We start from the raw sequence: 15650 nt of genomic DNA, 5'->3' as shown, positions 1-15650 counted from the left end.
CGCATTTCACACTTTGTACTCATTATATTCTAATATCATAAGATTCTACTTTTCAGAAATAATGTTTGTATGTCAAATGTGTGCCTACATTCAAAAAGTGGCAAAGGACAAAACCCCTGTCACACTATGCCAGCAGTCACAGCTAAAATGTGATTTGCAAGCATGAAGATGAATTCCTCTTTAAGGTCTGTAGAGTAGGCTAGATTTGAGGGCTGCTACTGGCTTTCCTTTGAGGAAAAGCAAGCCCAGATCTGCTGTGCAGGGCATCGGTTCGCAGCTCAATTGTTACAGTTGATGTGGGTTTCCTTTTAGATGCCTGGAAAATGACTCTGCTGACCACATCCACATTCTGAAATACTTTTTGAGAACTTGTAACCAAACTGCAGGAACTGACTCATTTTGCAGTGCCCAGCTACCACACAATCGTACCAGAATAGACTCCAGTCAAAAGCAGAAATAGCGAGGCCTCAGAACACAGGCAACAAATTGTCTCTTTACATGGGGGGAGGGAGGGGGAAATCCCAGGGCACATGGGATGAAAAGGCTCAAGCCCTAGGAGACCATCAAGAGGTAACCAGCCTGAGGGGAAAGACCAAACAGAACACATGACTTCATGGGCAATATAGGTGTTACCCTCAAAGCTTAAAGTCAGAGGCTGGTGAAAACAGGACCTGACTGTCTAGCTCTCTATAGTGCACCTAGAAAGTAGATTCAGTTGAGAGAGATATGTGCGGGAGAATCTGCGGGAAGATAGTGTCTTGAATGCCCATTCCGGAATCCCTTGCTCAGGAAGTTAGGAGCCTGCCCCTCATCTCCAAGCAGATGAGCAGGAATGGAATCCTAGCAGGGATGCCAGAAAGAAGTCAGGCCAGTGCCCAAGGACACCAGCACTTAGGACCAGAGATTTGCCGGTACTCTAAGGTTCCCCTCCATTCTTCGTTATTTATTTCTACTTCTTTCTCTCTCAGCTCCCAATGTGGTCCATCCAACTGGGTCAGCTTCCTCGCGATCTGGGAATTCTCACTCACTCTCTCAGTGCAGTTCCTACTTAAGGGGCAGGATGGAAAGGAGCACTAGGCCCTCCTCCACAAAACACTCTATGTTTCCAAATTACTGATTTCTCCTCCCCACAAGGGAAACTGTCATTCTCTCAGTCAGTTTAAGCCAGAGGCAGTAAGGAAATCCGGTCCAGTTGAACTAAACTATAAATGACAAAAGCAGTAACTCTTTCCTGCAGGTGGGTCCTTGGCTACAAGAAGACGAATGATAACCTAGATGCATAACTAACTAGTCGGGCTAGGGGATAAAATTTAGATGTGAAATCTCAGGTGGTGTAAAATAAGATAAACCTGGACAATACCTCCAAATAGCTACCAAGTGCATCTGCTAAGCCCTGGGTGTTATCAGGCCTGGTTACATGGTCCAATGTTGATAAGGTGACCCCCATACATACTTTATGTCTCATCTCACTTCACGCCTCTTAACATATACAGTCCCAGAAAACAGAAATTGTGTCTACCTTATGCAAAAGGTAGAACTTTAGTATCAGATGATGAAAATAAAAGAATGACAAGGGGATGCAACTCATTTACAGCAGTCAACGCTATTTTTAAGAAAGTACAAGTGTTTTTAACACAAATTTAAAGGAAAAAAATGCAGACAGAATCCCCTTCTTCTCAACTGGTCAACTGACATGATTTTCCCACAATCCCTTTCTGCCTCAAACTGTAAATGAACATGTGTGACACGACTTTTTAACCTATGTCAAACAGTAAATTTTCATACATATTTCTAAGAGGTAAACTATCAATTGGTTGAACTGAAAACTAGGAGCTATATAAATCACTTTGAATGTAGAATTAATTAAAAACCACACAGTTCAAAAGTCTAAACTATTTATCACTGAGCGTAAAATCAGCAAAGATAGGTCCCTTGGAAAGTGAGTTTGGGCTAAGTGTAAATGGAATTGAAACATCTCACTGCTAGAAAACTGAGTACTCCATGCCTCTGAGGAATAGATGCTACAGGAAAAAATTACCCACTTTTGGATCTTTAGCTGATAAGGAGTTGATAGCTCAACTTTTTCTTTCTTTACCAAGGTTTTCATATCATCATAATTTAAATGACAAAAGTAGCATTTCCCAAAAGAGTGCCCTACACCACTTGTACCCACTCTGGTTATGAAGCACAATGGGCTAGACTCTCCAAGATCTTTATAGAAGTCACCTGTCCCTTTGGAACACCATCTTCCTTCTCTTCAGTTACCATTTCCTATCTTGTAGCTTCCCAAGTGGCTCAGTGGTAAAGAATCTACCCACCAAGCAGGAGACGTGGGTTCGATTCCTGGGTCACGAAGATCCCCTGGAAAAGGGAATGGTAACCCACTCCAGTATTCTTGCCTGGGAAATCCCATGGACAGAGGAGCCTGGTGGGCTACCGTCCATGGGGTCGCAGAGTCAGACATGACTCAGCAACTAAACAACAAGAACAACTTTCTTGCAGCTTCTTACTACGGCCAACAGGGCCCTACGTGATCTGCAACTTACTACCTCCCACTCCTCATCTACTACTTCCCCTCTTGCTTGCTGCTCCACATTGACCTCCTTGTTGTCCTTTGAACACACCAAGCTTGCTCCCTCCTCCAATGCAATGGTTTTGTTTTCTCTGCCTAGAATCCTCTTCTCCCAGATTCACGCATGGCTCTCTCTTCACTTCCCACAGATAAATCTGCACAAATATTGCAACAATCAGAGAGAACTTTCCTGTCAGCTCTGGATAAAGTAGCTCTTCCTCAGACCCCTGGGTACTCCCTCTCTGTTGGAGCAGGCTTTATTTTTTCTCTCTAGCACCTTTTAACACCTGGCATCTACTTATTTGTTCAATCACTGTCAGCCTGCCCCATCCATGCAATCAGGGAGCTTGTTCACTGCTATATTCCCAGACCAGGAACACCATTTGATATATGGTAGGTGTGCAATACATTTTGGTAAAATGAACGTTTGCCACCTGACAGCTTTGTCAACTGTTCTGCTACAAGCCTTACAGGGTCTGGTTGGCACCTGGGACAATTTTTGTTAACATCTTACCAAATACCCCATACTTCAAGGGCCAGGTGGATAGGAGCTATAGGAAAGTTTTTTTCCCAGCCTAAAGAGAAATTATGCAGAGGTTGTGGGAGAAAGAACAGTTTCTTTATAGTCTCCCTGCCATCCAAGGGTAGAAGATAGGTGAAAATCTTTTCAAGTATCACTGCTAAACAGGATGGAGGAAAAGGTAGAAATTTACTATCTTTACCAACTTAACTGGTCCCAAACAGTCCTTAGTTGATCTAGCTCACAGAGAGGAGCTCTGAGATCATGAGCCATCCTTTTAGAGGCTGAATGATTTTGTTTTAAAATTTACATTAAACATTTCCTTCCATTGGGCCATATATACCTGCTGTTGATATAGACTTCGCATGTCATGCTGAAAGATATAAAGCAATTTCATTGCCTTTCTTGCTATAGTCACACCTGTATCAGAAAACAAAGTTTATGCCATTACAAATAATTTGAAAGGTTAGTTATGTGTGTTTTGAAAACTATGGAAAATAACACTCAGGTTTAAAGCACAAGTAAACATAATGACTGCCTTGAGAAAGAGTATTCCTAACTGTAGCATACTGACAAGTAACACTTCTTGAAGTGTTGGTAGTTTAAGCCCTCTTCCCTATCCTCATCTCCCCCAGAGAGAGAGTATGCCTCATTTTTCCCACCTTTACTTACAGATATTTTCAAAAATTCCTAATACATTTAATTGAGGGCAGGACAGGACTTTTGACCTTGAAATTGATTTAAATTCTATTTTTAAATTATTTTCCAAGACACCATTGTGGAATCCTTTGTTGTCTCATAATTTTCTTCAGAGAAATGAGTCAAAAACTCAGGGGAATTCTTAGACTGGATTTACTGATAGATTTCCTACTGTGAGCCCTTTTCCCACCACCATGAAAGAAGGAAAGAAAAATCATTTCTCTGCATTATTTTCCTGTCAGGAGCCCCTTCTTCCCTTTACTTTAAAAAAGAAGTCCAGCTGCCAAAGGAAGATGCTTAGAGACTTTGATGAATGTCAGTCTGTGAAATGTGCCGTGTCTCCAAGATGGCAAAGAATCAAATAAAAGATGTAGTCATTGAGGTGAAAGGAACAAAGAGTGAGTTTGTAGTTACTCCTCTTCCTTCTCCTAATGGATCTCACCCTGTCCTTTCTTTCATCTGCCTGTAGGTAGGGATTGAATGAGTTAGATGACAATACAGATAAATGAATGAATGAATGAACAAATGAAAGAATAAAGACAGGTATACTTTAATATATCCTCTTACAGGCAGGCTCAGACCAAAGCCAGGATAATTTTTAAAGAAATTTCTAAGCATGTTGAACCCACAGGGTAGGGCAGCCTGCCCTTACCTTCTAAACCAAATTGTCAACCTACATTTGAAGGAGGAGGAAATTCTCAAGGTGAAACTCCTTTCCCATATTCTGAAAATTAACTCCTCATCCAAACATGGGGTTTTATGCACATAGATGGCTTCTTATAAATCTTTACTTAGAAATTTTGCCCCTCTAGATCGTTCCCAGAATGAGATGAAGATAAAAGAGAAAATACTAGCAATTACTGATTCTTACTCATTTTATTTTCTATGGATGAATGCTATACTGGATAGAAAAGTCTCCAGAAAGGTTGACGAAAGTGCATCCTGAGGACCCAAATGCTCACACACTTCTCCCTTTCACCCCCACTTTCAAGTGAAAACATTAGAGAAAAAAATAGGGGAAGTTACATGAGTAAGTGTGTTAGTGCATGAGATCAACTGAAAACAAGGAATTCCCCTCTTGGACTTCAGTGGCCTAATTAAAACTCATAAAACACAAATGACTAAAACTGTTCCCATCGATTTGTGAAATAAGCAACAGAAAAAGTCAATTTTGAATTTCAATATTGATAGGGCCAGGCCTGGAAGATGTGACACTTTGCAGAATAGAGATGAGAAGACCATTTCTGAGACTTTCAGGTTCAGTCAACTTTTATTCTGCTTTCTGTCTGAAGTACTTACCATCTATACTAGTGACACCATTTGGATATAGATTTTGGTCCCACAGCTTATCAGCTGAGTGGTCGGTCCTAAGCACATTCCTTTACCTCTCTGTGCCTTAGTGTCCTCATCTATGAAATGGGCATAAGAATTGCACCAATGGGTGGTCAAGAGAACTAAACAGGTCAGTGTGGGCAGAGTCCTCATAATTGTGCCTACCCCAAACATTGGAAGTGTGGCAGAAATGGCAGCCACCATTATCATCACTGTTTCACTTCATCTGATGTGTTTTTCTTATCACTTAGAATGGATCCATAGGCTTTGGGACTAAACTGAAGTCTGGTCCTACAAGGATGTGGGAAGGAACTCAAGTGTGTGAAGTACCATCATTCCAGGAATCACCACATATGCTTTATGTGTGTTCTCTTATGTCACAGTCTTGGGAGTTAAATCCACTCTCTGGGGCTTAGGGACAGAAATGGGAATTTGGCCCCTCACTCAGCCAGCAAGGGGCCAAGTAAGCTTAAAGCACAAGTCTATTTGCTTCCAAAACCTGGGTCGCTTAGGGAGCAAACACATCAATGGCTGCTGTGAACAGGCACCTTCTTGGGGTTATGGGAACCACTGTCATGTACTTGATATCCACTAGAAAGTGTATGGATGCATGTAAATTTTTTTCAGGTAAGCATAACTTTGAAAGAATCTTGTAATATTTCACTGGGTCTGTACAAAATCACTCAGTTTCTCTCATTGTTACGAACTTTAATCTCGCTTTATATATCTCACACAAATCCTAATTGAGAGAAGTCAATGGGTTCTCACTTGAAAAGTCTGTGTCCATCGGCTTTAAGAAAGGCGGGAAAACTAAGCTTTCTTCCAATACTACCACCAGCCATGGGCTTTCAGTAGAACAGGTGCTAAAGGAGAATTAAACTCTTCCAAGACAGAAAGGGAAGATGATTTAAAATAAAACCTTAGCTTGCTTTCCATAATCAATGACTCCATCTTCTACCTTAATCAGTTATATTTTGCTTTTAAGCAAGTTATTACTTTGGTAGATTGACCATTTAAAAGAAAGCAACAAGAAACTATTTTGCTATTAAAATATAGTGAAGAAAAACAAAAGGTCTTAATTATATTGACTTACAAGTGTATTTTATATTCAACTTTTATACACATCTAATCTGTCCCTTTAAGAATTTAAAGAAAAAAATTTAAGAAAATCAACTCCATGAGAGCTCTAATGGTGTATATATATGATAACATTATTTACAGTTAATAATATCTATGCATTTTTTAATTTCATATTTTAGATTATCCTAAATACTTTGGCACCTATAAACTAGAATAAACATAAGATTGAAAGACAATAGGATACACAGTTGAGAATTTAAGAACTTGAGGCAGGAAGTGTCCAAAATTAAATCATTTACATCCTTTAATATGTAGAATGATTATTCTATATTAATTTAAAATTTTTTGTTCAAAGAATAACAAGTAGGCAAGTTTAAGATGTTTTCACTGGAATATGTACAGTTCTCCAGTTCCTTATCTAAATTGAAAGTAGTTCATAAAATATAAAGGTAAAGTAATTACTTCTCCTTAGTAATTTAAAATTGTCTTGATTTTTAAAATACTCAATGATTATATTCAAATTTGGCTAAATTTCCTCTCCTGAATGAAGACACAGGTTCTCCAAATTTTGATTCCACAATCAAAACAGTTTAAGAAAAAGAAATTCTCATGGTTGAGAATATAAAAATGGTAATAGTAAGAAAAATCCGATGAGCAGAAAAAAATTCCATTATTTCTAACAGTCTGTGACTGATAGGAGGAGTGAGTTTGAGTGAGGACATCAAAGAGAAATAAATCTAGGACCCTTAGATTTGTTCCAAGATAACATAACTGCTAGTGCTTGACTGAAAGGCCAAACCAATAAACAAGTACAAATATAGCATGTCAGAGGTAAGTGCTAAGAGGAAAATTAAGCAAGACAGTGGGATAGGGAAGTTGGGAAGTAGAGGGGGAGGTTGCTATCACCTTGGAATGAATTTTTAACACTAGAAACACAGAGGTATTGGAAAGACATCTTTTAACACTTCTTTGAGAAGTATTGTTAAAAGCATCCTTTTGTGGATACAGGGTCCTGCAGCTCAAGGTCCACAGGGACCCGTGCTGTGTCCAGTGTGGTTCCCATGCCAAGGAGCTCATTCCCTCTGAGGTGATCTATGCCCTTCTCAGAGCCCAGACCTCCTGCTGGGTTAAGGGCCCAAGAAATGTCTCCAAAAAGACTTTTCCCACTACTCAAGATCATTTCCTTGGGGGGGGAAGGAAAAAGTTATTCTATGCATCTCCATTTTTCAAGATAAAGAAGTCAGGCTGATTGCTGATGGAGTGCCTATTGGGAAGCCTGTAATGAGGTGAAGAGCCTCTCAGAGCCCTGGAATGCCCACCTTCCCACCCAGGAAAACCATTTCACAGCAGGCCCTTGGTAATGACCATGATGGTGATGTCACCAGCTGCCAATGATACCAGGCTCAGGGTGACCAGGAATAAACAGCTGAAACGTCCCTGTAACCCACTGGAGATGTCCAGTGCCATATCTTTAGGCCTCCCACATAACTGAAGTGGATTTATTAAGAGCAGACTGCAGCTAGACTGCTTGCTTTCCGATCTTGGCTCTAATCACTTCCTGGCTGGGACACTTTGGGTAAGTTGCTTCACCTTGTTTCTCCATGTAAAGTGGGAATAACAGCCCTATTGGCTCTCTTCAGTTTTTGTGAGGATTACATTAGTTAATAGGTGAAAGCATTTTACACCAAAACACATCTACTGAGCATCTGCCATGTGCCAGACACTGTTCTAGATGCCAGTGCCTGGCATATAATGCGAGCTTAATGTATACCAGTAATGAGAAGTCTACAAACCCTTATCTGACTCTCAGATTGATTATGATGATGGTGAATTTAAACCCCAGTACTTCATGACCAAACATATTAATAATTTCTACAGTAAAACATACAAACATCATACTAAGTAGGATAAATAAAGACTACAAATAGCTTCATGCCAGTTTATGTCAGGATTTGGTGCCAAAATTTTTACATTCAAATCTTTTGCTTGTCAGATGTTTTTAGATTTCAGAAGCAATGGTGGACCTATATAGTAAGGGGCAAAACTCATTGAAATCTGCTTTTCCTTTCTAACTTCTGGACATGCTGTGTGTGAAAGTGTTAGTTGTTCAGTCATGTCTGACACTGTGCAACCCTATGGACTGTAGCTCACCAGGCTCCTCTGCCCATTTAGAAACAAAGACCTGGGAACTAGGTATGCTCATTGCTACCAAGGTATCGCTGCTTCTATGTTCTTTCAGTGGATAAAGCTGGGCCATATGTGTTTGCATGTGCTGTGCTGTGCTTAGTCACTCAGTAGTGACCGACTCTTTGTGACCCCATGGACTGTAGCCCACCAGGCTCCTCTGTCCATGGGATTCTCCATGCAAGAATACGGGAGTGGGTTGCCATGCCCTCCTCCAGGGGACCTTCCCAACCCAAGGATCGAACCCAGGTCTGGACACGCTAATGACTGAATAAATAATCAAAACCATTTAGGAGCAGAAAATAGGAAGCCCTTCAGGCATGGGAAATCCACAACTGCACAATTAATCTATGCTAAATATAATTCAGGAAATCAGTCCAGAATATTCATTGGAAGGACTGATGCTGAAGCTGAAACTCCAATACTTTGGCCACCTGATGCGAAGAACTGACTCATTTGAAAAGACCCTGATGCCGGGAAAGATTGAAAGTGGGAGGAGAAGGGGACGACAGAGGATGAGATGGTTGGATGGCATCACCAACTCAATGGTCATGAGTTTGAGTGGACTCCAGGAGTTGGTGATGGACAGGGAGGCCTGGCATGCTGCAGTCCATGGGGCCGCCAAGAGTCGGACACGACTGAGCGACTAAACTGAACTAAACTGAAATATAATCTAAACAATCCTTCACCCCTCCAACAGAGTGTGCCATAAGCTTCTCTGTCAACCAATTTATTTCCACAAACGACAGGTCTTAAACAATCTTTAAGGGGTTTAGGTTAATACACTTAAATTTTACCACTATTTTAATAGTACGACCCTATCTTTCCTATGGAAAAAAGACAAGCTATTAAATGATTTTAAAAACTAACTTAAAAACATAGACCTTCAAAGAATACAGGATGCTCTGTAGTCAGTCTAGGGGAAATGAATAAACGTTACACTAAAGAGGTAAACTATCCTGCTACCAACGGAATTTTCTCCACATTGCATTTAAAGAAATATTTGCAGCTCTTGAAGAGTTATACAATAACTGGTTCAAGATGTTCGCACTGCTTGTCAGCACTGGATAAAGGATTTGCACAAATGCATGGAAACCGGCTTCTCTTGCCTCTTTGTTACCCCCATATGTTGTTATTTATCCTCCCCAACTTCTCTGACCCCTTTCCACTTATTTTATACTCAAGTACTGCTTTGTTCAAGACTTCTGTTTACCACTCCCATGGCGATCGGTACACAAAGGCAAGTCAGGAAGACATGGCACGAACGGAGATACTTATGTTGCTTCATGGTTTTTTCCCCTTCTCATTATCCTCCTACTCAGTGAGACTGTAGTGGGAGGTCTGAATGACATTTGCAAAGGGAGAACTTAAAGTTACATTTCAACACCCAGCCCCTCGGTTGTCATAGGAACAACACTATGAAGCTTATCTAGGTTCTGACAAACAGTCACTTGTTCTGCTAGTGATTAAAGTTCCCCCTTCCAATCAAATATATACACACATACATATCCATACCTCAAAACATTTAGTTGGGTAGAACGGTATACCACACCAAAAATGTAAAATACAAGCCCAAAGGGAAAGAGTTTATATTCTTGGATTTGCAAATATCAATACTATTTGAGAGAAACTATTTTGAAGTCTGTCCCTTGACCTGAGTCCCTTCAGTTTACAACTTTACATATCCACATAGAGACATGTGTGTACTATTAATATCTTTTAACAAGATATACAAAAATTTTAATACTCTCCATAATCCCAGCAGAGAATTCAGGGCAATGTTCTGTTATTTATTTTACGTGTATTTTTTAAAATTAATAAATGCTAACAGAGAAGAGCACACAGAATTAAAAACATGAAGATTTAAAGAAATGCTTCTGAATACATTTTCTAGCATTTACTGTTTCAACCTGCTTCTGTCATATTTTTGTCATTCAAAACAATGGCTTCTAAATGGATGAGTAAAACCTAAAAATTATATAGAGGCTTTCTTTCCATTAAGCACAGTAGTATTTAGACAGATTATTAAGTCATCATGTTTCTCCCACGTATTTACATGAAATACAGAGCTGAAAATAATTGTGAATCACTAAACAAGCTAGCAGTCAGATATAAATTACCTGTAAATATCTTAATGTCTTGTCACCACTTCTCTGTCTCCAAGACTTTGAAACCTACAAATCCATGTACTTCAAGAAAAAGAGTAGCATTTTTCCATATCCTCAACCACAATTTAATTAAGTCAAATAAGCTGTAATATTAACAAGTTTGGATCACCAGTCTGATTTATTGGAAGACCTGCCCTTAATGACCACGCTTACCTTGCTTTTTATCTATTTCTTTGAAAATAAATACTTCTACAGAAGTCTTGAGAGCTACTAGTCTGAGAAAAATGATCTTAAAAACTCTGAAAGTATAAGCAGGAAGAAAAAAGACCAATTAACAGATCCCACTAGATTCATCTTTCTCCCTTCCACTCTCACCTCACTCTAGTGCCAACAAGAGAAACTGTAGAACTGCTATCATGCTTTTTATTATACATTTTCCCCCTTTGAGTTAAGGATTTCAAGGTTTTGAAAGTGAAAACCCAAAGTCAGAAATGCAGATTCAATTTTCAATTTGAAATAAGGTATTTTTAAGAAGTAAATTAATAATATTGTATTCTTTATAACCCCAAACTTACAATTCTGTCACTAATAGTTTTATTATACATATTCACATTCATAAAGGGAGATCACCAAAATAACCTACATGTTTACTGGCAGTTAAAGGACAAAATATTTTTCCATCTGATTCTGTAAGTGGACATCACATGATTACTTCTATTGACCAATAAGAATCTGGTAAAATCAGAGAGCCACCTTCCATTCTGGATTTATTTTCTTATTTTATTCAACTTTTCCAACACAGTCATCCTTAAGAAGCCAAATCAAGAAACCAGATACTCATGCTTAACGTAAAATTGTGTTTCCTTATGGTTCCTGAACAAGAAACTATTGTACATAATACAGTTATTCAAAGCATTCTTGTATTTCTCTAGAAATTTAAACATAAGGGCCACTCAGGTTTAAGATTAGAAAAGTGAATTTGAGGTTTCAGAGGGAGACACAGGCACACCAGTAAGAACTGCTAATCATGACTTCTCAAAACGTCTCTCAAAAATGAACCATATGGAAATAACCACCCTTTCATTGTATTAATGTAATCAAATGGAACAGTCTTAAAATTCATGACACAAATGTAAAAAAAAATCTATTACCATCTAATCTGCCCTTCATAGTTGGCAGGAAACTTTTTGTATGCATTACTTAAACTTTCATTTCATAGAATTTTAACTAAATTCTTGACATCCTGGGGTAGAAGGAGGGAAAGGAGGGCAAGTTGACTAATTCTGAAAGCATCTCTTCAAGTATCTATCACATACACTGTTCAGACTAAATGGAAATCTATATCCATGGAATGCTAATGCCACAATTCTACCAAAGAGCTCGTTTTTATTTTCTTTTCCCTCATATTTGGCTAAACTGGTAATGCTCAGCTCATCTTTGTTAATCACCTGGCTTCTTCTTAGCCTTTATGCTATATTCTCGAGCTGTTCCTTTTTAGAATTCCTCACTCTATTTATATGTTCTTTAGTTCAACACAGTTGTTAGGGGTCTGTGAACAATTTTTACAATTCCCACACACACCATATGATATCTATTAGGGAGCAATGCCACTTTTCACTTACCAATTCTGGATAAAGCAGTATTTCCTGGTGACAGAATGCTGCTGCTTCCGCTCGCTAAAACTCCCTCTTCACAGCTTGATAAATCTGATTAGAAAATGTCTTTGTTCCAGATCACACGAGGCGCTTTTTTCCTATGAAAGTTTTCTAAAGAGTTATCTGCATTTCATTCCTGTGACAAAATGAATAAGAACAAGGGGGGGGGAACAGGGAGTAAGTCCACACAAGTTCCTGGCAAAGATTTTTAGCTGCATTTTTCTGAGTTTAATCAGTAAGCTACATTAAAGTGACAGTTACCAGTTCAGGGAGCCAGAGTTTGATCAAGGCAGCCACAACCAATTTGGGTGTCTTCCACTGATGTGCAGACCCCAAGGAAGTGGAATCTTGGTCATCTATCACATGTGGCTGAATCACTGGGCACCCGTCACCACCCCCTCCTCCCCTCCCACCCCCAGCCCCTGTTGAGCAGCAGCCCAGGCAGGAGAGTGACTGGTCGCCCGAAGCGGGACTTCTTATAGGGACCCGCCAATTAGCTGCTGACCAATCGCAGGCAGCACCTAGTACCTAAGTCACATGACAGGGCAGTCCCTATGACTGCAGGATTTCTGAATTACTGGGGTTACACAAAGGACACTCATTCAGGAAAAGAGGGGAAAAAAAGCCATAAGCCGAAACAGAAAACGCCCAGGCTGTGACAACTCCGGCTTTAAAATAGAGAACACCCGAGCCTCACACAGACAGACAAAAAGCCACCACCAAGCCAGGATGGAAATCAGAGGAGTGCCTGGCACATATTAAAAAATAATCCCCAAGCCAAGGCTGAGTTTACAAACCCACTTCAGCTATAAATCTACTCCTCCTTCCCCTTCCTCTTCAGTCTCCCCAACAATTTTGCATTCTTAACTTCTTTATTCTATAAAGCTCCAGTGAGCCTCCACACAGCGGCTGGAGGAAAAATGGGTGAGACACAAGAGCCCCCGCTCTTCTCAGCCCCTCCAAATACCACTAAAGGAGATTCGAAGTCTGCTATGAAAGTTTCTTAAACAAAATACATTTATCTCAAAATGGTTGCATAGTTCAGACAAAATTAAACACAGTCAGGACCAATTTGTACCGCAACGACCAAATCATCAGTCTTCCCCCACCCCTTTCTTTCCCCCCACCCTCATGTAATCATTTTGGACTGTTCACATTGAGAATATTCTCGTTAAGTAAATGAGCCCCCTGCCTAGTGAGCCAGCTACTAATTTATCTAACACCCCCAATGTAGTTCTCAATTATTTTTTATATCCTAGGAAACATTCAAGTGTGAACACCTTACCATTTCATTATCCCCCACCCAAAATGGTACTTACATTTGTTCTTTGTTTGGGTCTGTCCGGTTTCTCCTTCTCCCTGGACATCTGAAGCCAAAATACGGACATAGCTTCAACCTTCAAACCTAAAAGGCCCTACTTTGATTGTGCAAGGCTGCAAGAGCTCCTTCTCCGAGGCAAGCCGGGAACACTGTGCTGCTTGCCATTCCCAATTTATGGAAGGAAGCGTATGTCAAACAAACCAGGTGATGACTCAGATTGCCTCCCCCAGCCACGTTTTCCCTAGAATGGGAGGGTAGTGTAAGTGCAGCCCATTTGGATGTGACTCAGTTTTATTAGACTGGTGATTGTAGTTAATCTGACAAGCTCACATTTTTTTTTCTTTTATAACTTGTACATTTCAGGACCACAAGGCAGATTCTAAATGGTTTCAAAGAACTGGATCATGTAAAGGAGAAAGTTGCAAGATTATTTTGAAGGTAAGGTGAGGCTCTGGTTCTAGTTCCAAATATTTAAACCATCCTAATTATTCATTGAAAATTTTGCAACTGAGGCAACTGAACGTTTGAGTTCAAGTGAACAGCAGTAAACAGGTTTTATAATTTTAGATCTACTGGAGGCTTTTATCATGGAGGACTAGGACTCTTTCCCTCCTGAGGATCCAAGTTTAAGTCTTTAAGTCTTCAGCCCACGTGGCATGTTCTTTCGGAAGTGGTCAGGGGCATGGGAGCCATGTTGCAACTTTCACTTTTGCATTTACTACAGTTCACATTCTAATCTGAGCCACTCACACACAAGCACATGTGCAATATAACCACACCTCTCTCTCTCTCTCACACACACACACACACACATAAGCATCTGTACTGTTCTTAAATCCCAACCTGCCTACAAGCTGCAAAATAAAAACCTGAAAATCTTCCAATGTCATCTGAGAAAATTCTGATTAAATACACTGGCATGCCTGAAAGTCTTCTTCTTCAGCAAAAAAAAAAAAATGTTTACTACCAAGATGGGGGTGGCATTACATGGAATAAATTGTTTCCAGGTATTACACAGACAGGAAGAATGCAGTAATAAGGAGTGCAAGTGCCCACACAAAAAATCTGGAAGCCTCGGTCTGAGCAGTTTAACTTCAGTTATCTCCTTTCAGCATACTTCCTTTAACCCTGACAGAGTTAGCAACTGCTCTGACCAAGGCTTGACACACATTGCTGATTATGCCTTGATGGAGAACTAATTTTGTTATAATATAAAAAAAATACAGTCTATTTCTATAATATATCAGAATGTTCAAATATCTAATTTTCAAATTGGTAGAGGAAGGCAGAGAAAAGGTATATACCCTGTAAATCCAGTTGATTCAGGAGCTGACTATTCACATTACAGAAAGAGTCCCTGTACTCTTTTACTGTAATAAATCCCACACTAAATTTATACATAGAACTGACTTTATGAAGTTAAATCCACACAAAAGAATTTAGAAGTGCATTTCCAAATTGTACTTTTGAAACCTTTCTATTTTAACTATGTGCACATATTTCTCATTTGGTTCTTAAAACTTATACTTCCATAGGAATGTATTAATCTAGCTACTGACTTTTTTTGAGTAAAATTTTATTGGTTTAAAGAAAGTTATCTTCCTACAATATATAAAGACCATAAAATCTATAATTACACAGTTTTCAATGGAAATAAACACAGACTACGAAAACAGCATATTAATAAAATCGAACACCTAAAATTTTGGCATCTAAAAGAATCCATAACATATTTTTAAAGCCTAGAGCCAGATTTGCTGAGGTTTGAATCCTGCCTCTGCCATACCTAGCTGTGATACCTGGGTTAAAAATACATGTACAAGCAGAGGACAGTGCCTGACAGATAGTATGTACTATGTAAGGATTGGCTGTTTTGTTATCGTTGTCATCCAATCTCTACGCTTTAACAGCCCTCTACGCAGCATCGTTTTAGAGTAATATATAGTCATTTTAACATTTCTGTATGAGAAAAATACAATTCCATAACTTTTCTTCAAAGAATCACATGTAACTATTTTACTCATGATGACAAACACCTAGCCAATTCGTATTTTCCTCCCAAAGTTTCAGTGATTTTAATACTCGTCTGGTTTTACATTTGACATCTGCTGGGGCCTTTCTGTCCAAACTTCTTGGAGTTTCCAAAAGCCAGTGCAGAATCGGGCTGGCACCTGCTGGG

The 15650-nt window shown here is 39.5% G+C and overlaps 1 long non-coding RNA gene across 1 annotated transcript; it reads right to left on the bottom strand.

Annotated features, from left to right (window-relative positions):
* Positions 1-11878: 11878 nt before the first annotated feature.
* LOC145535917 (uncharacterized) lies at positions 11879-12548 on the bottom strand. The gene is made up of 2 exons (XR_014075535.1): positions 12412-12548; positions 11879-12286 (listed from the first exon to the last, which is right to left on the bottom strand). It is a non-coding gene; the product is annotated as an uncharacterized LOC145535917 (long non-coding RNA).
* Positions 12549-15650: the final 3102 nt, after the last annotated feature.

The sequence above is a fragment of the Giraffa tippelskirchi genome, chromosome X (genome assembly GCF_054371585.1).
Source record: "Giraffa tippelskirchi isolate mGirTip1 chromosome X, T2T-mGirTip1v1.2.pri, whole genome shotgun sequence".
Lineage (NCBI taxonomy): Eukaryota > Metazoa > Chordata > Mammalia > Artiodactyla > Giraffidae > Giraffa > Giraffa tippelskirchi.
Note: the sequence above shows the minus strand (reverse complement) of the source record. Positions and strands in the feature narration are given on the sequence as shown.